The following is a 25,190-nucleotide window of genomic DNA, read 5'->3' as shown; positions in this document are numbered from 1 at the left end:
CATCTCTAATGTGGATGTTTAATTAGTGCTATTTTTAAGTAAAGCTGGCATTTTGTATCTTTACCTCCTTCACTGCATATATAGCTCTAACTCCACGCTGTTGAGCCATGTCTAAGAACCCTTGTACAGACAAACTCCCTCACTGGCTTCAAGAAAAATTTCACCCAAATAAGAATTGCTGGACTGAACCACCCGATTTGGTGTATTTCTTATTGGCACAGAGTAGCAACTGCTAGATTTATTAGAAAAATCTTTTGGTAAAAACATTTTAACTTAAACTGAGCATCCTCTCTTTTCATCCCTTAATCCACTAGTACCATGTGGAATAACTCTGTCTTTTCTAAAGTCAGTGCACTGCAGAAGTGCACGCAAGTTTTGTTAACTTATTTTCTACGAGGATTTGGTGCAAATGAACTGGTCCCACTCTCTGTAATCATGTATCCATCTGGACCCTGCTATCTGTTACTTAAGCAATAAGACACCACGAGGCCCGAGTTATTGTGCAATAATAACATGCTGGAGGTAGGACATGATGAAACAATTGCCAAGAATACATTATTACACAATAATCAGCATCCTGGGGTATTATGTTGAGATTTTTCTCCCATATCACCCCCCACACTGTTTTTAAAATATATAAGTGTAATGGGTCAGAATCTGTGGTGTGGTATACTCATTTTACACCACTCTGCCTAGGCAATCTGACACTAAAGACAGTTTAACCAGCTCAGGGAAGATCACTACAGTGTAAGAATGATGTCTGGTGGTGGTGTAAAGTGACACTCACCCCTTGATGCCACTGTAACAGAGGGGAAAAAGGAGCTGTGATATTCCTGGGTTATGCTGATGTTCAGCTGTGTGTTTTGGCCCCCTGTAACTGCTAGAGTTAATGTTGGGGACAACTGCTGTAACACAATGCAGGTGAACTGGCCCTTCACAGAGCAGCAGTCCAGGGATGAAACAGTGTAAAGGGGGATTAAACTCACCATCACAATCTGGCCTTTGCTCTCCACAGCTCAGCTAACCCCAGCATCTGCTTAGTGATTTTAGTTATTCTATTTTAGACAACAAGAAATATCCTAGGAGCAATGAGGCAAAGATCAAAGGAGGTACCTATGTGTTCCCTCTGCTGTATGATGACATTTGAATGCCCCATCTAGTCCAGTCCCCAAAGAGTCCGAGGTGGCATGTGATTGTGGGCATCTTAATTTTTAGGTGCCTGATTCCAGACTTCTGTAGACTAGGCACAAGAAGTGCTGAGTCACTTCTTCTCTCTGTCTCATTGATTCCAGATATCTTGTACTGACTGTACTGAGCAGCAGTAAACACCTGAGTAGAATAATGCATAGCCAGGGCTGGAAACTTCTACACAATAGCCAGTGTTAAAAAGAGTAGGGTCAGTGAACAAAGTCTTAAGGGCATGCCCCAAAGTGTACTTTTTGAAGAAAAGCGAATCCGATGTATCATCCTTTTGAGAACTTTTTCTTCACAAAATTAATGTTAAAAACAAACAGTCCTTTATTTCAGTCCTTGGCAATAGTGGCTCAGGTGTGTGTGGTTCCTTCTCTTCCCACGCCCCCCACTCCAGGCACAAAGGGGAATTAGGTTCCCAACTCCCATTGAAAGTAAGCTCCTGTTTGTACCTTTGAAAATCTCCCATGTTATGTTTGGGTTTCTAAAGACCCAAGGCCCATATTTAATGATCAGTTATTCTATAACAACACTGTAATTGTCCCAAGGCATTGTTCCCCAGGATCAGGCACCACTAATGTATGGTGACTCCACCTTAACTATAAATTGTTGTGTTAGGGAGCTGCATGGCAAATTGGGGGCACTGATTTGTGTGCATTTATGAAAGATTATGAAGCCTTGTGAGACAAGCTGGGTGATGCAATATCTTTTATTGGACCAACTTCTGTTGGTGGAAGGGACAAACTTTTGAGCTTCACTCAGCTCTTCTTCAGATCTGGGGAAGGTAACCGGAGTGTCTAAGCTAGATATATATTGGGACAGATTGTTAAGAATAATGGGATCTCACATGTTGTAGAAGACCTCTTCAACAACAATAATACTGCAAATATATAAAGCTATGTGTCACAAGTAAACTATGAATTGGGAAGTGGTTGATCTTGAACAGAAGGGCCCAGTTTTATGCCAATGGTGAGCTTTGTCCAAAGAGAACAGTGTGCATATTTTCTAAATCACTTTGCAAAAATTGTGCTGAAATAAACCTAATTTTTATTTCCTAAACTTTTATTAGGTGTTGGTGACATCTTGTGGTAAGTTAGTCTAATTGGAAGTAAATAGTCTCTGTAGCTATCCCAGGATTTTCCCATATCTGCTTTCTTATTTTGAAGTGGTAGTCTGAATTCTTACACACTAATAAAACAGTTCAGTAGTAAATACAGTATCACTCCATAACACCAACTTTACATGGAAGGAAACTCCACTGATTCATTAAAGGCAAACTGGAATACAACTAGTTTAATGAACTGGTAAATCAGGCCCCTAGCTATAAGTTTGTCACTTTTTTTTTTTGCTTCCCCACTTTCCAAATTTCATTTGTATCCCTTGATCTCAATTCTTGTATGAATTCTGCCAGCAACTACATGAACTCTATTCAATAAGGCCCTCCATTTTTAACTTGTTGTTCCCTCCCAGAATAAAGGCAAGGGCATTCTGCTTTAGCCTTTGAATTTCAAGTGTCCTTCCAATTCAGATCCCCAATTCTCTATCTGATCCTATGGTTTTGGGTCTAAATGGCATCCAAAAATAGATTTTTCTAGATCTGGCATCATGGCTGCCCGAGGGGAGGGGGGGGCAAGTGGGGCAATTTGCACCCGGCCCTCACGAGAATATAGTATTCTATAGTATTGCAACTTTTTTTTATGGAAGGGGCCCCCAAAATTGCTTTGCCCTAGGCCCCCTGAATCCTCTGGGTGGCCCTGTCTGGCATGGATGTGACCCAAGAGGGTCTTGTGAGAACAGCCACAATCTCTCAATGGTATATTTCCATTTATGAAGAACAACAATTTCACATACCGGTACTTATTTTATTGAGAAAAGCAACAGTAAGAAAGAACAAATAAAGTTTACATCACAGGACGCGCTGTGCGTGTGTGCAGTACTAATGTGGACACGAGAACGAATGGATATAAACTGGCCGTGGGGAAGTTTAGGCTTGAAATTAGACAAAGGTTTCTGACCGTCAGAGGGGTGAAATATTGGAACATCCTTCTGAGGGAAAAGGTGGGGGCGAAGGACCTGTCTGGTTTTAAGATTAAGCTAGATAAGTTTATGGAGGGAATGGTTTAAAGGAAAAACATGATTTTAGTCAAAGGAATACCGTGCCATGGCAGGTAAATAGTATAATGGCTAACAAGGGTCAGGCTGCAGACTCTTGCCTACATGCTCGGGGGTTTTACTGATTGCCATATTTGGGGTCGGGAAGGAATTTTCCTCCAGGGTAGATTGGCAGAGGCCCTGGAGGTTTTTCACCTTCCTCCGCAGCATGGGGCAGGGATTGCTAGCAGGAGGATTCTCTGCCAATTGAAGTCTCTAAGCCACAGGATTTGGGGACTTCAACAGCAGAGTCAAGGGAAAGGGTAGGGACGGATTTGTGGCCTGCATCATGCAGGGGATCAGACCAGATGATCATAATGGTCCCTTCTGACCTTAAAGTCTATGAGTCTATGTGCATGTGCATGTCTCCCCTCTGTACAGGCTACAACAACTTTGAAGACAAAATAGCTGCTGCTTCTGTGCACTGACAAGTCTTTTGATTTTTAAAATAAATTGTGGCTTGTGGGAGGGCTGTGTTGTAGGTGGATGTGCCCAGTAGGAGATGCCTCTGGTACTTGCCCCTCTTCCAGTTCCTGGTCTGAACTTTACAGTTTGCTTTCTACAGAAACACTTCCACCTACAATACATTATCATCAGGCCTGTAAACAATGCAACAATTTACCTTCCCTGTATTTACATCATCTTGAGTTTCTATTTCCAGGACCTCCCTTCCTCTGAACCTTTATTGTTAAACAATGTTTCCTCATTACCTCTCCTGTCACTAGCATGTGTGTCACTGATCCAGTCCTTTCTTGGCAACACCTTTATCCACCCTTTCTTATTTTCTTCCTGGTAATTTCGTACCAAAATCTTCTTGCTGAGCCCGGGGGAAACAAGGATGCTCAGTACTTGCAGAAGAAGCTCAGCAAGTTGAGGATTTGAAATCCTTGGGTTCTTAGTAGTGAAAAGAGCTGGTCAGAATTTTCCAGCAGAATATTTTTTTCCTTTGGGGAAAACCCCATTTTGTTGAAATCTAAACTTTCTCCAGAAATGCGATTTTGATGAAATTTCATTTAAAAATAATTAGAAACAAGCATTTTGAATGTAGGAGAATGGAACACTTTGCTTTTGTTTCTAAATTATTTTGTTTATAAATGTTTGGTTTTTATTTTTATTAAACTTGATTTTTACGTTCACAATTATTAAGCCCTAATTTTAAAATGTGAAATTAAACAAAATGTTTAAAAAATCATCACTGAAACAAAACATTTCAGTTTTAGTAAAACAGTGTTTTGATTGAGCTAAAATTAGTTTTTTTTTTAATTTTAACAAATTCATTTTCCAGGACATTTCAGAATTTGAACTCTTCGTTCTAATTTGGAGCCATTTTTTTTTTCTGGTCAGAATTTCCAGCAAAATGGAAATTCCGAGTTTTTTGACCAGCTCTGGTCTTGAGCTCTGAGTATAATACACTGTAAATCCCACACAGAGGCAACCATACCACTTCTTTTGAGTGCATGCACAGTTGCTTAGAACAGTGGCATGGAGAATGACCACAAAATGACAGCAAAAATATTTCTAACAAATAGTGAAAGTGTGATATCTTCTGAGACTTCAGTTTTTTTAAAAAAAGCCTGGTCTTCTATTCAATCTTTTATAACCATTTAATACAGTAAGAGTGTGGTGTTTTTTGTTTTTGTTTTATTTTTGCTGTTGCTACCACTGTTTCAGCTTCATCAGTGATTGCAGTCATAGAAGTGCTAATGGAGACAGGGTTCTGGTGGTTGATGGCATATTGTGCGCTGTCTTATACAGCATAGGGAGGAATATTCAGAAGGGCTCAGCAATGATTAAATCTGCTCCCATTGAAGTCCATACAAATTCCCCACTTTAGTGGGAGAATAGTTATATTGACACTGAACATCTTGGAAAATACAAGCCATAGTTAGGCTTTGAAGGATTAGATTTTCATTAGGGCTGTTAGTTAATCGCAGTTAATGCATGCGATTAACACAACAAATTAACTAGATTTTTTTTAAGAAGTCACGATTAATAGCCCTTTTAATCACACTGTTAATAATAAAATACCAATTAAAATTGATTATAAATATTTTGGATGTTTTTCTACATTTTCAAATATATTGATTCAATTACAATACAGAATACAAAATGTACAGTGCTCACTTGATATTTTTATTACAAGTATTTGCACTAAAAAAAACAAAAATAGTATTTTTCAATTTGCCTCATACATTTCTTTTGTTTACAAATATTTGCACTGTAAAAAAGATAATCTAATAATATGAGGTGAGCACTGTACACTTTGTATTCTGTGTTGTAATTGAAACCAATATATTTGAAAATGTAAAAAAAATCTCAATATTTATAATACATTTTAATGGGTATTCTATTATTGCTTTACAGTGTGATTTTTTTTAAAGTTGCAATTCATCACAGTTTTAATCTCCTGATTAACTGTGATTATTTTTTAATCATTTGACACCCCTAATTTTTATCAGTAAATGTCGGTAAACATCAATTTCACTGTACATGCACAAAATGACAAAAATATTTCCAATGATCAAAATGAACAGGCAAAGCAAGGAAAAATGCTGCTTGAACTTTGACTTAAGAATATTTATTTTGTATGTTTTGACCTGCAATGTTGACAATTTGTGTCTGCCCCGTATTTCCCACAATTGTGAATTTAAATGGATTTAAAAAAAATCAAGAAATATATATATATATATATATATATATATATATATATATATATAGTTAAAAAACATGGATTTCTGCCAAGGCTATCCCACATGTTTAAAATGCCAGTGGACACCTGAAGCTCTGTCTATACAGCTCTTTCTGCTGCTGCCACTGGTGGTGCAAAACTGCTGGTAGCAACGGTGGGAAATGCTAGCAAAAAACTCCAAGGGACAAATCCTCAGCTATAGCTATTTACACCAGCTGAGGATTTGCCCTCGAGTGTTGGCAAAGTCTTTGTCATTCTGGTTGCTTGTAAATTAACTATTTCAGTTTCTAGGAAAATGTGCTTGTGTCCACTGTACTTCATGCTAATATTTTCCATCTTGTTGTTGCTTTGTTTGTTCAGCTATGTGCCAAAAGAAATTTTGCTCTCTAGCCCGAGAAAGAAAAAGCAGTTGCTATTACGAGTAGCCTGTGCCAGAAAATTCATAACTCACAGCTTGAGAAAACAAACACTCCTAACTGAAGAGATTTAGCTAAATGAAACTTCAGGATGGAAGAAAAAATATTTAATAATCAGAATTAGGGGATCATAAATGTCACAGTGAGCTAACCTTGCTTTCCCACTCATGATATGGTTACAGTGAGATGCTGCCAATATTTTGACCCACCAGTATTCCCTATGACCTGTATAATGGAGAGTCTGGGGAAATATATCTTATTTCTATATTTAAATAAAACTGTTTGTTTCCCTTCTTGGTAGTGAATAGAAGAAACACCATGGGAAACCAGCAGAGTAAGCCAGATCCATCAGTATATGGAGGGTATACCTACACAGCAGCTGGGAGCATGCCAATCTGCTATTTTTAGCACACTAGTTTGAATGGAGGAGTAGGAGTGCATGGTTGGAGCTCCAAAGCCAGTACCTCCTGCACAGTAGACAGCTGCACCCACAAGTGGTGGTTCACTTGCAGTTGGTCCAGGCAACTCACTCTCAGAAGAGGCTCCAAGCAGCTGTGTGTGCACAGCAGCACCACACACTGGCATGACTTTGCCTCAGCTGGCATGCTAAACCTAGTGAGGGTAGCTAGTGGCAAAACTACTAGGGAAAGGGCGCATCTGTCTCTCCAAGTGCATAAAGTCTCCTATGACAAAGCTCGCACTTTTACCAGCATAGTTTGTTTCACTCAGGGATGCTGGAATAAGATATGCCAGTAGGAGCCGCATCCATACTTGAAGCATTTTACCAGTACAGCTACACCAGTTCAGCAATCCTAACTTAGGCTAGGTCTACACCGGGGGTGGGAGGGGATCGATTTAAGCTACGCAAATTCAGCTACGCAAATAGCGTAGCTGAATTCGACATATCCTATTTGACTTACCCCGCTGTGAGGATGGCGGCAAATCAACTGCCGCGGCTCCTCCATCGACGGCGCTTACTCCTCCTGACGAAGTGGGAGTACGCGTGTCGATTCGGGGATCGATTTATCCGTCTAGATGAGACGCGATAAATTGATCCCCGAGAGATCAATTTCTACCCGCTGATCCAGGCGGGTAGTGTAGACTAGCCCTATAGACTTCGCCTAAGCAAAGAAATAAACCCCAAATCTGAACCAGGAGAAAGGGAGGAGGTTCCAACTTCGCAGACATGCCCCAGGCTACAATTGCAAAACAATTCATGTTTTTACACTGCACTCATCACCTTGGTTTCTGAGCACCTTTCAGTGAGAAATAAACAAATGATTAATGTGTGAATCTCTTTCCATTGCTTCATTATTACTAACTAGCTGCTACTGCATTCAGAAAGCTCAGAGATCTGAAAGGCTAAAGACATTTTGATTTAAAAACAAAAAAATCAGTGCATATGAGACCTGTCATGTCAATACTGCTGATGTTATATTAGTAACGTGATCCCATCCATTTCCTCTCTGTGCTACAGCCATTATTGCTTCCAGTATACCAAAATGAACAAATCTGGCGATAGTGTGCATCCTTGTTTCATTCGTATGGTTGTCCTGAATAATTCCATCAGCTTCTTGTCTACCCTCACCAATTTGCTATAGATGTTTTCTAGCAGCTTGATCAGTTTTTCAGGGATGCCATAAGCCTTTCTGCAAAATGCTATTAAAAGCCTCTGAAGTCTGTAGAATTGTTGTAATAAGTTTGGTTGTGTTCTATATACTTCTCTGATATTTGTCTTATCACAAATAATGGATATATGGTACTTCGTCCTGGTCTAAACACCTGTTTCTTTGCAAGACCCACTTCCATGTACGTCTTCATTCTCTCTCCTGTGGATCATTCTAAAAATTCATCAGTTTCTTCCTTGGGCTCTGCTGAGGTCAGCACATACAATAGTTCAAGTGTAACAGCACAGGATTTGATTCTGAATCTCCTCTTCAGCATACAAAGAGATATCGGGTTAAATGCCTTGAGAGCCGGGCTTGCCTTTAGCTTCAGCACCAATGCAACTCCATCCTGATATCCACCATCTTTTCTTCCTGATGTCAGTATCCTGTGTTCATCATGAGAGAATTCTCCATTGCCTTCCCATATCATTTTGCATAGACAGATGATTTCCCACTTATATCTTTTTACTTGCATCATTACTGCAAATGCTCTATCCTAAGGTAACGTTGTTATGTTCCATCTTATCTTTCAAGTAGCTCATGTAATTCCCTGTTCTGTGTGTTTGTTTTTTATTTGTTCAGATCACATACTTTTCACTCCTGCCTTGGTTTCTGAGCAGCGAACATGGCCCTTGTTTAACTGGGTGATGACTCAGCCACTGTACTTTTCCTTTTTTTCCCATTCTTCATTTGGTTCTACGGTCCAATCATCAACAGTTTGTCCATGACTCCTCGGCTTTGTGGTTCAGTGTATTGTAATCTGTCTGCAACATTGTTCTAAGCTATCAACTAGCTTGTTCCAGCATCATTTCCGCCAATGATACTTTGAAAGTTTGGTGACTGACTATAACTGCATCTACACTAAAGACTCTTCCCAGCACAATTATGTTGGTCACAAATCATCCTTTATCACAGCCCTGACTGGCAATTCTAGCAAAAATTTGTAATATAGACCTGGCCTTGATCCCTTGTTAGTAGCATCCATTTAGAGGGTCTTGCCAGAGGCTGCTCTGGTTCATAAGTAGGCAAGGAGGCTTCATGCAGCATATCTGATAATTTGTGGCAAACTGGATTGGCCAGAGGTGTGTTGTGAGCTAATGGAGATGGGAGGCCTATTTAGCAGTGTGGAAAAGAGAAAAATGTGGTCCTGCCCATTTAAGGCCTTGTTTACATGGTTACACTGGTAACTCCCCATGTGGACACTCTGTTCTGATATAAGTGACTTTTTATTAATTTATAGTTTAAACCCTTTCCCAAGTGATATGTGCCTTTTTGGTTTAGCATGTATGTCAAAATGAGTGTCTGTGCTAGGGATTATATTGGCATAACTCAAACATCAGCTCATCGATGGCAAATTTTGAAATATCTGGGAACATCCTCTCTGACACTGAAACCACTGAGTGCCACATGATAGGCTTTATCGCCTTCATTCGACTTTCCTATCGAACACCAAATTGGGAAGATTGATGATGCTATAGTTGCCATTATGGAGGATAATGCTATGACAGAACTGTTCATGGGAGAACAGTGGCAGAGGGAAATGGAATCACCAGAAACATACATAACTTTAATTGTCTGTGTGGCTTAGTGTTGTGGCATGACATACTGTTTGAAATAAATGTTATAAGCAAGAGACTCCAAGGTGTTGACCTTGATATATCTGGAGCAATGGAACAACTGGACAAAGCAAAGTCATACCTACAGTCTTACCGGTCAGATGAGGGATTTCAAAACGTTCTGAAGAGTGCATAGCTTCAGTGTGAAGTTCCTCTGCCAACTTCTATTTTCCCATCCAGTCAAGAATACAAGAGTCACTGAAGAAGACGACATTTTGATTACGAGGCACGGGATAATCCCATAAGAGACCCCAAACAACAATTCAAAGTTGAATTCTTTAACCAGCTGCTAGATTGTGCAATACAGTCAGTTGAAGAACGTTTCATGTAGCTCAAGGAACACAGCAATATATTTGGGATGTTGTATGATATTCCAAAACTCCTCACTATACCTGAAGAAGACCTACACCAGCAATGCAGGGCACTAGAGACAGTGTTGACACATGATGATATGCGGGATATTGATGCGAGTGATTTAGGTGATGAACTGAAAGCCCTTTCAAGATACATTTCAGCAGGATCAACTCCAAAGGCTATTCTGGAATATATGTGCACAAATAAGATGACCACCCTCTTTCCAAATGTTTTTGTTGCTCTGTGTATACTTATAACACTTCCTGTAACAGTTGCCAGTGGAAAACACATCTTCTCCAAGCTGAAGTTAATAAAAACACATCTACACTCCACAATGACACAGGAGAGGCTGGTCGGCCTTGCAACCATCTCAATAGAGCATGAGCTGGCCCAGACTGTGGACCTTCAGGAAGCAGTTCAAATCTTTGCAACTAAGAAGGCACGGAAAGCACCACTCTGAATATTCAAACAGATAAAAATGCCTGTGTTTACTATGCAGACAAGAAAAGTTACATTTGCTGTTCAGGCATTTGAAAGTTAAGTGTTAACATTTTTGAACAAGGCATTTTAAGTTGTTAGTTCTCCTTTATTGAGGTAGGTAGCAGAGCAGTACATGAGAGGAGTAGAACAGGAAGAAGGCAGAATTGAGACCTTTCAAAGTTTTGGCTCAAGCGAGGGGGTATTTGAGCGTCATTAGAGCTCCCCGTCTCAGGTGCCAAAATGTTGTGGGCTGGCCCTGGCCATTATACCTACGTATTAACTGTGAATAAGGCATTTCCCAATGCATTCTAATGGAGGGCATGAATAAGCATTCACATCGCACTCCTCATCAGTATTCGTCCCAAGCTGGAGAAGCTAATGATCCAACTAGCGGACCAAATTCAGTGATGAATTCTGGTTATGTGCCACATGAGGCACATTATGCATATGCTAAGAAGAATGCCTTCTAATAGAAGTGAACTCAGAACCTGATTGTAAAATACTCTTACTTGCAGGACATTCAAAGGTGAAGTGGGGGAAAAAACTAGCAGCTTTCGTTCCCTTTTGTACTAATTCAATCACAATAAGATGATGCATTGGTACCACTGTTCGATCAAGCACAGCTAGCAGCCTGGAGTTCAGAGTTCTAGTCCTGACTTGCAGTGCAATCTTGTATTAGTAAAATGCAAGGATTTTTGTAAATACAGTCCTTTGAAATCAATGACTTAACAAATCAATAGGATTTCTGTATGCAGATAAACTAAAGGAATAAGTATAGAAGAGAATGAATTTATAGTTTCTGTGCTCTGGTGCTAATCTCCTCTTAGTCCTTAGACAAGTAACTAACCAGGGCTTAATTAGTAATGAAAGAGGTGCTGGGCTCATAACTAATGTGGCAAGTCCAGAGGTGCCAGTGCTCAGCCCTGGCAAGCCCTGACACAAATTAAGCACTGTAACTAACCTTTCTGTGTCTGTTTCCTCATCTATAAATTGAGATCTATAAATTGCCGCACCACTGTTATTACTGCCCCCTACTATTATTACTATCTAACATCAGTATTTAATTTGTAATGACAGAGGTTCTGGGAGTCAAGCAATTAGGTGCTGGGGCTCAAGAATTTTTTTTACATTAATAACTGATGTGGCAAGCCCAGAGGTGCTGGGGCTCTGAACTGCCAAGCCTAAAGGTGCCAGGGCTCAGCCCGGGCACACATTAAGCACTGTCTAACATTCAAGTGAACTGAACATAAAAAGTACTGAAATACATATTAATGCTTGTTTTTCTTCAACACTGAGACTATCTTTCAAGGTAAATACTGACAGTCAGATTCAAGATCGATATGCACTTCTCAGTTCAATATGCAGTAAAAGCTTTGTTATCTGGCGTGTTGGAGGGTGCCGATAAGTCAAAAATTCTGGTTAACTAAGAGGGAGGGAGTTTGGGTGTGGGAGTGGGCTGGGGGTTGGGGCACAGGAGGAGATGTGGGGTGCTGAATCCGAGCGGCGGTCATCTCAGGTGGCTCCCCACAAGCAGTGACATGTCCCTGCTGCTCCTAGATGGAGCAGTGGCTAGGCAGCTCTGTGAGCTGCCTCTGCCTGCAGGCATTGCCCCCACAGCTCTCATTGGCTGCAGTTCCCAGCCAATGGGAGCTGCGGAGCCAGCGCTCAGGGCAGGGGCAGCGTGCAGAACCACCTAGCTGCGCCTCCGCCTAGGAGCAGCAGGGACATGTCGGCGCTTGCGGGGAGCCACGTGGGGAGCTGGCCAGCCCCGCGCCAACTGGACTATAAACCGGACATTCAATGTAGATCAGAAATGCTAGTTTATAGTGCTTTCTGGTTGGTAAAGTGCCACATAATTCAGCTTTTACTGTATCTTAGTGTTGTCTTCAACCAAAATCAGTGGCTGCATATGTACGTATGAGTGGCAGACATGTAGCTCTATTGCTTTTTGATACTTATCGTTTCAAAATTAATAGTGTCTGAAGTGTGGGCTTTTCACAATATAAGGCTGATATCCTCTGCCTATGAAGTATTTCTCCTCTGAGGATCTGGCCCTAATAGTTAATGCATGGTTTATTTGTTCTAGACAGCAGCAAAAGCATGAGGTTCAGCTATGTGGTTTTTGGTGAAATCTTTTATCAGAACCATTTACCATTGTTTGTCTGGATTAGTGATGAGCACAAAGTTCAAAAGAGTCAGATAGGCATCCCCAGGTATGAATGTGCATTTGCAGCTGACTTTACCTCTCTGGTTTAGAAATGGAACTGGAAATCTATAGTGATTGGGATTTGTGTTCATGTACCTTTGCTCCTCTCCATGATCTCTGATTTGAAGAATTACATTCTATTATTGCTCAGCCAAAACTGTCCAAGGAAATAGAAATCAAATTAGCTCCCGTTTCTTGTCTCTACACTAACAGTGCCAGCCGTACAGTGGGATACCATTCAGTTTCACTGCTCTTCACCCAGGGTGTAAATTGAATTGAACATCCTGCAGAAGCTGGACTGTGGAAATTTCAGCCAAATTCTGCCCTCCCCTCCCCCTGTTTATACCTGTGCTTAACACCTCACAGGTGCTTACAGGATCAGGCCTTCTGCCCTGCACTTCTCTGGTAGTGGTGCTCCACTGAAACCTCTGCTCCACTGGACTTCTCCACTGGCTGCTGTCCCTGCAACCCATCCCAAAAAAGGGTTTCACAGAGTAGAAGCGTTCTTTAGAAACTTTAATGCAGCCACAGGTATTGCATCTCAGCGGGTTCCTTGTGACTGGATGCATCTTGACACCAAGGTTGGTGATCCTCCTTCTCCTTCCACACACAGATGGGAAGATCTGTGTGTGGAGGATCTCCACCGTACATGGATCTGTGGGGGAACAAAGTGGTCCAGCATGATTATTATTTCACGTATCCTAGCTTGGAACACAAGTGCATCTATTTTATGTCTATCCTATAGAGGTCACTGCAAACTCACTTGTGAAGAAGAGGCAACATTGTGTTTCACAATAGAATCAATGTTAATACTAAATGAAGGCTGAAGACTCCTTATCTGTCTCAAGCAATGTTTATACCTCATGCATGTTTGTAGAGTGACAAATGAAAATGACTTTTACCCCGCATAAATAAGTCCTAATGTACCAGAGAGGAGGGCATTAACAAAAGTTAGATTTTCAACTTGATTTTTCTATGAAAGAAAACCTGATACTAGTACCATGCATTTTATTGTTTAATCCTGATCTCTAAATTAGAATAAAATTCTCACATCTACCTTGCATTTTCCTCCATTTTAAGGAAGATCTGCAATTTCCATAGAAACAACATCATAGCTTTCTATGTATTGGCAAAGGTGGTTGGCAAATAATTTTCATTGTACTTAAATCATGTTCAAAAGTGTGCACATAGTGGTTAAAAAAAACATTACAAAGCCAGCCTGGCTTTACCAGTAGTCGCTGAGTGCTCAGGTAGACAGAATGAGGTAGCATTTTAGCAAACAGGCTCCACCGTAGCAGGAATCTGTGATTACTTTTATTCATGGATTTATTTTCCAAATATATTTAAAGGGTTTATCTGCTGTACTGGAGTACAACAGGGGATAAGGGGCGTAAGGAACCTCTTTCTTTTGAAACAAGTGGGACACGATCCTCCTTTAGTACTCGAGCACTAGAGGAGATGGTTAATGATCCTATCTGCACCCTACATTATTTTTAAATTTGTATTATAGTAGCAACTTCAGGCCTCACTGTGTTAGACCCTAGACAAATCGATAGTAAAACACGGTCCTAATCAATGGGATTTTGACAACTAAGTGTCTAGATCCCTTTTGAAATGAGACATAGGCTCTTAAATCAGTGAGGTATTGCAATGGTGAGCGCAGAAATGCCTAAATACCTTTTAAAAATCTGGGCCTTGTAGTCTATATAGCTAAGGTAGACAGTGGAAATGATATTCCCATTTTACAGATGGGGAACTGACAAATTTAAATGACTTGCCCAGGACATATAAGAAGTCTGTAGCAGAGCTGGGAGTTGAATCCAGAGTTCCGGAGTTCTATGCCAGTGCCTTAAGTACCAGACTATCTTTCTTATTACACAGGTTTACATATAAGGGTCCTTTTCCAGCCTCCCAGATTATTAGCGGAGTGCATTTTGCATCTTCTCAGACAAACAGCAAAATGAGCTCTACAGTGCACTCCAGCCTGCCAAGAAGAGTTCTGCCCACGCTAATAGTGAACACCTGAGAGTAGAATTGATCCAAGAGTGGTAGGATCATTTTGGAAGTCAGTGAAAGGCACCTTAAAAATAGCTCAGGGGAAGCCTGGATGTAGTAGTGCAAGTAGAGGGGAGAAAAGTCTGTCCAAAGCAGGAAGAAATATGTTGTATTTTTCCCCCTTGGGGTCCTCTGTCTCCCTTCTAGACCTGTATGTCTGTATTACACTCTCCACTCTCAAGACCAAAGCCCACGTCGCTTTGGTGGAGGAGGATTAGGGTGGATTCCCTTTGGAGCCTATCCAAACATTTCCTTACAAGTCTAGAGGTGTTCGTGAACTACTACTAGTGACATGAACTACTTCCCACCTCAGAGCTTAAAGATGCTCTATCTACAGCACTATAAGCATCTACCATTCTAGGAAGCCAGAAACTCAAGTCAGGAATAAAATTCAGGTCTTCTCTGCCTTAATGCAGAGCTCTGCCACTGGGTTAGCAGGATCACCTGGCTTCAAATATTGTTATTGTAGCACTATTTTAATTTGCACAACAATATCATTATTGATTTGTTTGTGTTGTAGGAATGCCCAGAAGTCTCAGTCAGTTAAGACAAGACATCAAATGGACGTAACAAACATGATGAGAGGAACGGAGAAAGGAATATGAGAGTAACAACAATAGGAGCAGGTAGGTTACATAAATTGGCAATGTGTATACTCTGATGGTTCCGAGACACTTACATTTTTATTATATAAATATGTCTGAGTATATGCATAACTATTACAGACATTTTTAACATAGATATTTACATAGAGCCATTTTATAACAGCAAAAGGTCAATCCAAAGTGTATGTCATGCTTGACTATCAGGCAGAAAATTAATCCATTTATTTTTATGGCTGTTATTTGAGCTAATCAATCTCTCTCGTTATCCATGTATTGAAGGCAGTGTATATATAGCATGAAGCAGATTAATCTCAAAATGGAGCTAATGTTACAATAGTTGCTCTGTCTTGAGTTGAATAATTATAGGAACCCAAGAAATCATTTACTGATCTCAATATGGTACGTAACACACAAGCACTTAGGAATTATAACTGCAATATAGTAACCAGAGGCAGAGGTGGCATTTTTTTCCATGCAGTTTAAATGACTAGTTAGTAGTTTATGACTTTAAAAAACCCACAAAAACTGACTGAAGAGCCAACTGACTTCCAAAATGATTAAGCACATGCTTACCTTTAAGTATTTGAGTATTTCATTGAAGTCAAACTACTTTGACTACTTATGCAGGCCTTATAAATGTTTCGTTGTAAAAGCTGTATTGAGCTGTAAAATGGCAGAGCTAGAAATTACAGCTGCTGATTTTTTTTTAAACACTAGCAGTTGCTACTTAACATACAACATTATGGCATTGGTTTCTGTTTTGTTTTCAAGGGTAAACATGTCTTTTGTTTTATATAGTAATATAATTGTATATAGTAAAGTTGATTCCATTCTTTCAGCAGCTAAATAAATAACCTTTTTTTAGGAAGTCCAAAAACTCCAGGAAGCATAAAGGTTTTGTTTTTTAATCTTGAGTAGTTAGAATCCTGTACTGTATAAGTTGGGTGGGTGGCAGATGGGGCTATTTTTGTGTGTGTGCATGCATCTTCCCTCTCTACAGGTTGAGACATATTGTTTCTCTTGAAAATATGTTAGTTTGTGTCGAGGCTCACGAAGGTATTTGGGTGCTGATAAGTTAACAACGTTTATTCCTTGCTAAGTAAATTACTTTAAAAGAAGGAAACAATGCCATGTACCTATCAGTTATTCAGATTTTTTCAATTTCCTATTCATAAAAGATCTGAATCTCTGTGCTCTAGTTTTTCTAAAATAAATTGCATATCTCCGGATTGCGCAACAATAAGCGGTCAGATTTGGCACACAAAAGGGGTGCTCTAGCAAACACCCTTTTTGTATACAACCCCAGCAACAACAACAAACGAGTTTTTGTTTGGATACAGCTTCCCAAGAATCATCTATCACTGTAGGAGAGCATTAAAAAGATTAGGATAATCATTCCCCTCTCTATTGGTGTATGTGGGGGCAAGGAGACCTCATTAAATCACCAGGGCAGGATTTCAATCTATTGCTCAAGAGCATTAGCAGGCTTTTTCTAAAGGTAACCTTTTAACGGGCTTGCTATTGTAGTGTTAATGTAATTGAACACTTTGAAGAGTGGTACTCATCCAAGCACGTTCTCAGCTGAAACTCTGAACGCCAGTGGTTTTTGCGGAAATGCAAACTTCTCCAGCTATAATGAATAGTGGATGAATTAAGAATTTTTTACAGCCAAACTATAGGCTTAGAAATTTTAAAAGGGGCTTTAACTGTCTTTAATAGAGTAAATTAAATGGGGGAAAAACTGCATTGAGCAGGGACGAAAACACACTCCTAGCAATGGAGGGAGAACACATAGACATGGATAGGGCCAAATTATCCCTTAAGATTTGTACTCCCACTCCCACTCAAGTCAATGAACTGCATGTGCATATCAGAGGGCAGAAATTTGGTGTAGCAAAAGGAAATGCATTGAACCAAGTCAGTGAGGGAGCATTTGCAAGCTAAAATGACTAAGATGACTTAAAGAAATGTGTCCGTGAGCCAGGTTTTAATTCAATTCCATTTTCTGGAAGTCCTAGAAAGTGTATTCCACCAGGGCCAATCAGGGTTGTATTTTCAACATGAACTCAGGAGTTTTAAATTCAGACAGGAGGATTTGATCTATAGCGATTGTAACAGAAATTGCCTGCAACATTGTGATGGAGTATTTCTTAAGGGGGGGATACACGATTCACAAAATATCATTAAAATAGTTTTGACTGTGTTTGTAAATGTATTTAATTATGTCAGGAAGACACTTTTCACTGATGATAAACCTGTTACTGTTTTTACAGTATCTGAACTTATGCATATCTGCAGTCCGGAGTATCCTGGTGCTAAATTTAAAAAAATCCACTGAGCTTGCTAAAGTGGCATTATATGATTCATTACTTATTTAGCTGTATCCCTGCATTCTTTAGTCATTCACACTGCACATCATCTGCCTGATCAAGAGTTTATAACCTGAACTGTTTCTACTGTTCCTCTACTTAGAGCCCTGTTTTAAGAGGAATAAAGATAGTAATGTGAAGAACTATTGATAGGTACCATATCATATTGTTAATGTATTTTACATTTATTGGGGCACTTTTTATATAAACATGAATGAATGAAGTTTCACATTATTATGCCCATTCTACAGATGAGTAAACTGAAATACAGAGATTTTTTAATAGTGACTTGGCAAAAGTCGGAGGGTAAAGAGCAAATGCAGGAATACAGACTTCCAAACCACTGCACCCACCACTAGATAAACTTCTTGTGGTTCAGAAATGTGTGCATGCTTGTATGTAGACCCAAAAGCAATGTCAGAAAAAAAATAACATTTTGATACCTGTTTATCATCTTTCTTACTTCAGATATGTGCAAACATAGACTTAGTGTGTGAACAGCTCCAACCTGAAACCTGAGCTTGTATTCAGTGAAATCAGTTTTGTCACTAACTTCAAGAGGAGGGGGATCTTTCTAATAAATAGACATAACTGTATAGGAACAAAAGACACAAACCTCAAATGGAGCAAATAATCCTAGGAATAAACAAGACATTTAGTCTATTAGAAATAATTGCCTACGAAATCAAATAATGAAAAGATGCACAGCATCGTTTAGGATGTATGGCTTTTTTAACTTTGATGGGCACCTAAATGCAGAAGCTAGATAGATTCTTTTCTAAAGGAATGATAGAAGGAACAGTCAATGTGTTTTAGACTTCTATGATCTGATTCTAATATTGTTTGGACAAGTCTGAGTGATATTTAGTTAAAACAAGGTCAGTTGCCCCAATAATTTCTTATTTACAGCTTTTAAAAGGATTTTAAAAGGATTTACACCTCTACCCTGATATAACTCTGTCCTCGGAAGCCAAAAAATCTTACTGCATTATAGGCAAAACCGCGTTATATTGAACTTGCTTTGATCCGCCAGAGTGCGCAGCCCGCCCCACCCCCCTGGAGTGCTGCTTTCATGTTATATCGGGTCGCATTATATCGGGGTAGAGGTGTAATTCTCACCTAATGGCCCAGGCCATGAAGCTTTGGAAATTGTAGCTGGCTACATAGTGCATGCATCTGCCCTATGATTCCATGATAAGTTAATGCAAAAGAATGACGGCTAATCAGCCCAGAAAATTATCTTCTAACCATTACACTAGATAGCAACTATTACACTAGAAATCAACATATTGAAAGTGATGGGCCCATCTTGCTCTCCTTACTCTGGACCTGATTGTCCACAATGCTACCTTGCATTGAGACAGATCAGGTACATCTGAAGTGGATGTGGAATATGAAAGGGAGATACCAATTTTGCAGCATTATTCCCTGCTCTCTTTCCCGCCCTCCCCTGCAAGTGAGAGCTCTAGGGATTGGGGGCTGGAGGCTGGTGTTGGTAGCACTGAGGAGCAGTCACCACCCATCGATCAACATGCTTCCTTCCAGAGATGGCAGAGAGCCAACACAATATCTGTGCCTAAGCACCACATCTGCATGCCGTTCAGAGCTGAGAGTTTTGCACAAGGTGATTGGCCAGTGGGAATACAACTCCTGCAGAAGCAGTGTTCCATGCAAACGTGATTGCCTGGGCAGAGGCACTGGACTCTGCATGGTTGGTCCTGCCCTTTACAGGTGTACCAAGATTCACACAGATCTGTGGACAACTGCACAGTTAGGGTATTGAGTCCCATGTCGCTCTAGGATTTTTTTTGTCCTTTAACACGCATTTTCTGGACCTTAGTGCTTCCTCAGGCAAAACTTCCATTGATTTCCAGGAATGGGCTATGTGTATGGATATATTTATAATAGACTATGAACAAGAATTTGAACTCCAGAAAGTATGGTTAAAGTCTGAAGGTATAGAAACAAGAGAAAACAGAAGACTAACCATGTGCGTGCCACAGAGGTGATTAGAAAAATGCTGGTGCTCACAAACAAGAAAAGTGAGTTTCAGTATTGCACTTATCAGACAAACAATCTCAGGTTGCTGGAGCTTACACAAGAAATCATTATTAATATCAGAAGATCTTAGTATAGGACAAACAAATAGTGGTTCCACTTTCTCAGCATTTCCTTCTAATGTTTCTGTGTGGGCTGTGGGAAATTACTTTCCTTGCTGCTTATTAAAGGTGTAATCACTGTACTATATGTAGTGTCAAGACAGCATATACTAGGGGGTAGGATGAGTTCATGCCAGCTCCTGATATTGAAATAAGAACATTACCATCCAAAGGGTTTGTATTAGGCATGTATGGCAGAGTATAAATTTTCCATAAGTTTTGCCAACTCAGAGCAAAGCCTAAGGCCATGTCTACACTATAAACTTTAGCCAACACAATTTATGTTGGCATAAATGTATTGCACTTGGTATATCACTTGTGCATGTGCATGCTTGGCTCCATGTGTCAGTTCTGCGTGTACTCACCAGGAGTGCTTGCACAGTGTGGTGCACCAGAGGTAAATATTCCAGTGTACAGTTCACCACCATCCAGTGCACTGTCTTTCAGGAAGTTTTGTCAATGCACGGTGAGGCAGAAACAGGGGTGACTGGGAGAAAGGTGTAAACATGAAACTTTCTCCATACCATAAAGTCAACCATATCCCATAACTTTTGTGCCTTTTTTAAAAATCCCATGAACCTGCATGGCCTCCTCTCTGTCCACCATCTCTGACAGAAGCCTGGATCCTGCACAGCTCTGCACTATTGTCATGAGCATTGCAAGCACAGGCTGCACTATTCTCCAGCATTTCCAGTGCTGCAAGAAGAACTACATCAGTGAGGAAGAGGACAGTTTCATGGAGGACAGATAGGTGTGGGATATAGCAAAAACCAACTTAAGGTTGTTGTTGGAGTTCATGGAAAAGATGCAGATGGTGAAGCACCCCTTCTGGGCTTGAGAAACCACTGGTGGTATCACATCATAATGCAGGTTTGGTATGATGAGCAGTGGCTGCACAACTTTTGGATGAGAGAGGCCACATTCATGGATCTGTGTGCCAAGCTCACCCTAGCCCTAGTGCAGGGACACTAGAATGAGGGAAACACTCATTAAATAAGTGGCAATCACACTGTGGAAACTTGTGATACCGGATTGCTACCAGTACATGGGAAATCATTTTGGAGTTGGAAAGTCCACTGTGGGGGCTGTTGTCATGTAAATTTGCAGGGCCATTATTCATTCCTGCTACACAAGACTGACTTTCAGCAAAGTGCAGGACATAGTGGATGGATTTGCAGCAATTGGATTCCCTAACTGTGGTGGTGTGATAAATGGCATGCGTATCCTAGGCACCAGCCCACCTTGCCCCAGAGCATCTAACAGAAAAAACTACTTTTCCATGGTTATGCAAGTGCTGGAGGGCCAACAGGGATGCTTCACTGACATCAGTGTTGGCTGGTCAGGGAAGATGCATGACACTTGTGTCTCTAAGAACACAGGACTGTTCAGAAAACTGCAAGCAGGGACTTTGCCCGTGGTAATCTGCTGATTAGGAAAGAATGTTGAAATGCCAATAGAGATCCTGGGGGACCTGCCTATCCCTTGCTCTCTTGGCTCATGAAGCTGTGAACAGGCCTCCTTGACAGCATCAAGGGAAGATTCAACTACAGCATCAGCTGGTGCAGGAAGACACTTGAATGTCCTTTTGGTAGATTGAAGGGACCATGACATTGTGTACTCATAAGATTAGATCTCTGTAAGAAAAATATCCTAATGATTATAGCAGCCTGCTGTGTCCTGAGTAATATCTGTGAGGCAAAGGGGGAATGATGCTGCTGGGGTGGAGGTGGGGCGGTTGTCCTGCCAAGTTTGAACAGCCAGACACAAAGGCTGTTAGAAGAGCTCAGCACAGAGCTAGATGGCTGAGGGAGGCTTTGAAAGAGTATGTTAACAGTGAGCCACAGTAATACATTGTGAACTATGCTATACCTGACTTTGTAGGTATAGCACAAAGTAGTTTAGTAGTTCCCGAAAGACAGTGCACTGGATGGTGAACTGTACACTGGAATATCTACCTATGGTGCACCACACTGTGCAAGCACTCTTGGTGAGTACACGCAGAACTGACACAAGGAGCCAAGCATGCACATGTGATATACCAAGTACAATACATTTATGCCAACATAAATTGTGTTGGCTAAACTAGTAGTTTTGGGGTTTGTTAGGAATTATATGGTGCTTGGTGTGCACCTGTGTATATAACACTGTCAAAAAGAACAGGAGTACTTGTGGCACCTTAGAGACTAACAAATTTATTAGATGCATATGATATGCATCCGAAGAAGTGGGTTGTAGCCCACGAAAGCTTATGCTCTAATAAATTTGTTAGTCTCTAAGGTGCCACAAGTACTCCTGTTATTTTTGAGGATACAGACTAACACGGCTGCTACCCTGAAACATAACACTGTCAGTGCTTCTATTAATTTTCTGATCCTTGCTGTATGTTTATAACTATTATACTGTTCGTCACTAATCCTATGAGTTCTGTCACACAGTACAAAAACAAGTAAGTGGGTGCTTTCAACACTGCTAGGCATTCTGTAGCATACGTTATGAACTAATAAAGATGAATTATGTTCCAAAGAGTAGAATTTTATTGAGTAACAAAACCAGTAGAAAAAGTCTGTGCAATTTAACAGCAAATACTTTAAAAACTTAAGTTCTGATCCATTAGTTTATTAACAAAGGGAAAGAACATTCATATTCATTTGACTACACATACAGCAACTGTGGCTGTCTCAGGTCAGTGTATGTGAAGTCTCCTGCTGTGGAGTGGTAGGGGTAAGGCTGCAGCCTCTGGTGCCCTGAGGAATGTAGGGGCAGGGGAGGGTTTGGAGGTGCTAAAGTGTAGTGCTCTATGGAATGCAAAGGGAGACAAGCCTATGATTTGTGGACCTATAGGTCCACAAAAATGTGCAGCATCTGTGTTTACTGCCAGACAAGCCCCCTAGTGCATCTCCCTCTCCTTTTCCTGCTGGGACTCCTGGACCTTTCTCTTGTCCACTCTTTCCTTCTCCATTCAGCTTGAAATATTCACCCTCCAGGCCCTCTGCTTATGGTCTGATGCAGCACTGGCTTGCAGGCTCTCACTGAACATCTCATCCTCTTTCTCCTCCTTATCAGGCTCAGGCATTCCATAGGTGTGGAGGGAGAACCCCTCAAGCCTGCAACTACAAATAAAACACACAGAGGTACCATTGTCAGAATAGTCACAATGGAAAGCAAAAGTTACGGTTCTGAACTCCCTTCCCTTGCTTCCCAAAGTTTTAAACCACACATGCTTAAGACACTTCTGCTTCAGAGTACTTGTGCACAGCACCAGCCATAGTGAGAATGGCCCCTAGGGGTGACGGAAATGAGTGAATTGCTGGGTTACGTGAAACTGAATCTAGGGCAATGGCACTGAATACTGGCACCATTTTCCCCGGCCAGGGGTGATTTTACTGACATCTCACTTCTCAGGGTAACAAAGGCACAGAGCACAGCTGATACTGGCATCCCAAAGTTGCTCAGGCCTGTATGCCCCTAGCCTGTTCACAGTAATGGTGCCTGCCAAAGTCACCAGGCACTGATCTGAGAAAGTGTTCTACTGCAGTGGAAGAAATAAGGCTGCCATCCCTAGGATCCTTTGGGAGAGGATTGCAGAGTGAAAATTTCATTAAGATCTCTCAAGGATTCAATACACATCCTTGTGTACATAAACTGCTCCACATGCTCCCCTGCCTAACTCTGCAGGGGAATGAAAAGCAGATAACTGTACCTCTCTTCAGGGCCGGCTCCAGGCACCAGCTTAACAAGCAGGTGCTTGGGGCGGACAAGGGAGAGGGGCGGCATGTGCAGCAATTCAGGGGCAGCAGGTCCCTCACTCCCTTTAGGAGCGAAGGAACTGCCGCCGCCGATTGCGGCTTTTTTTTTTTTTTCCCCAATTGCCGCCACCGGTCGCAATTGAGATCGTGGCTTTTTTTTTTTTTTTGCTTGGGGAGGCAGAAATGCTGGAGCTGGCCCCGCCTCTCTTTCTTGTACTGCTATCTCTTCTAGCAGTTTGCATCATTATAATGGGAAATACATTTACACACTTACCTGAGGTTCCTTCCCCTGAATCAGGCTTGCCTGTATTTGACAGCTAGGACTGCAATGGAGTCTAAAACAGGTCCTGGCTTGTGGCATAGCTAGACCCCCATAAGTTGCACGTCCCGCATCCTCCTCCTAGCTGTTCACGGCAGGGGCCTGTGACTCAGGCTCCTCAGAAGTATCCAGGGTGGTGTGTGGAGTGGTGGTGGGGTTCCCACCAAGTATGGCATGCAGCTCTTTGTAAAAGTGGTGGGTCTGTTGGCCTCCCTGGCCTTCTGTTAGCCTGCTGCAGGTCCTTTGCTTTCATGCAGCGCTGCTGCTGATCCCTCTCATACCCCCTCTCTTGCTTCTCCCGTGTGATTTGCTCATAGATGTCCATAGTTGTTACTGCACAGCCTCTTCTCCCCACAGGCCCAGGAGATCCAAAATCTCCTATCTACTCCAGCCCAGACTGCGTTTAGAGCATGTAGCTGGCATCATTGGCTGGCCAGTTGCACACAACAGTGGAGAGCTGCTAGATTTGCTTGCCAAGCTGGGCAATCAGGAAAAGCCATTTCAAAAATTCGCAGGGTTTTAAAGGAGGGGGCAGATGGGCTTGTGGTTTCTGTGAGCTCTGGGAAGTGAAGTTCATGACTGTAAACAGAACGGCCAGTGTCAGGCATCGTGGAACAGCTGCTGACGGATGATTAGGGTCAACATAGGTAATGCAGTGTCTACACTTGGACTGCATTGACTTCAGTACATCAACCATAGCTCATTGCTGTTTGGGCAGGGAGTGTTACTGCATCACCACAGTGAGGTTCTTATGTTGGAGAGAGACAAATTTTAAGTATAGACACGTGCCCAACTAGGTCAACGCAAGGCAGCTTATGTCAGCCAAACTTTGTGGTATAGACCAGGTCTAACCCTACTTATGTTTAGACACGCAGATTGAGTCTAGGCAAAATTTTGGTCCCCCATCTTCTTTCTCCTATTTGAAAATACACTTGATGCTCATACCTTGAGGTCTGAAAGTTTGTGTATTAAAAATTAACTTTTGGTCCCCCATCGAGTATTGCATTAGCTCTCCTGCCAATTGTATTTTGTTATTCCTGTGTCTTTATATGAGATTTATAACTCAAATGATTGACACCCCTGGTCATTAGAGATCTGATCAAACTTTTGTAGGAACTGAGGTGTTCATGCCAACGTCATATCTCAATTCCAGTTTAGCTAAGTATC

At 41.2% G+C, this 25,190-nt stretch overlaps 1 protein-coding gene across 1 annotated transcript in view; it reads left to right on the top strand.

Moving 5' to 3' along the window:
* The window catches only part of GLIS3 (GLIS family zinc finger 3), a 286,095-nt gene that overhangs the window by 14,950 nt on the left and 245,955 nt on the right, over positions 1-25,190 (top strand). The window contains exon 2 of the mRNA XM_054031224.1: positions 15,346-15,451. The gene's annotated coding sequence lies outside the window, so the exon portion shown is untranslated. The remainder of the gene's footprint in view (positions 1-15,345; positions 15,452-25,190) is intronic.

This window comes from Malaclemys terrapin, chromosome 6 (genome assembly GCF_027887155.1).
Source record: "Malaclemys terrapin pileata isolate rMalTer1 chromosome 6, rMalTer1.hap1, whole genome shotgun sequence".
NCBI lineage: Eukaryota > Metazoa > Chordata > Testudines > Emydidae > Malaclemys > Malaclemys terrapin.
Note: the sequence above shows the minus strand (reverse complement) of the source record. Positions and strands in the feature narration are given on the sequence as shown.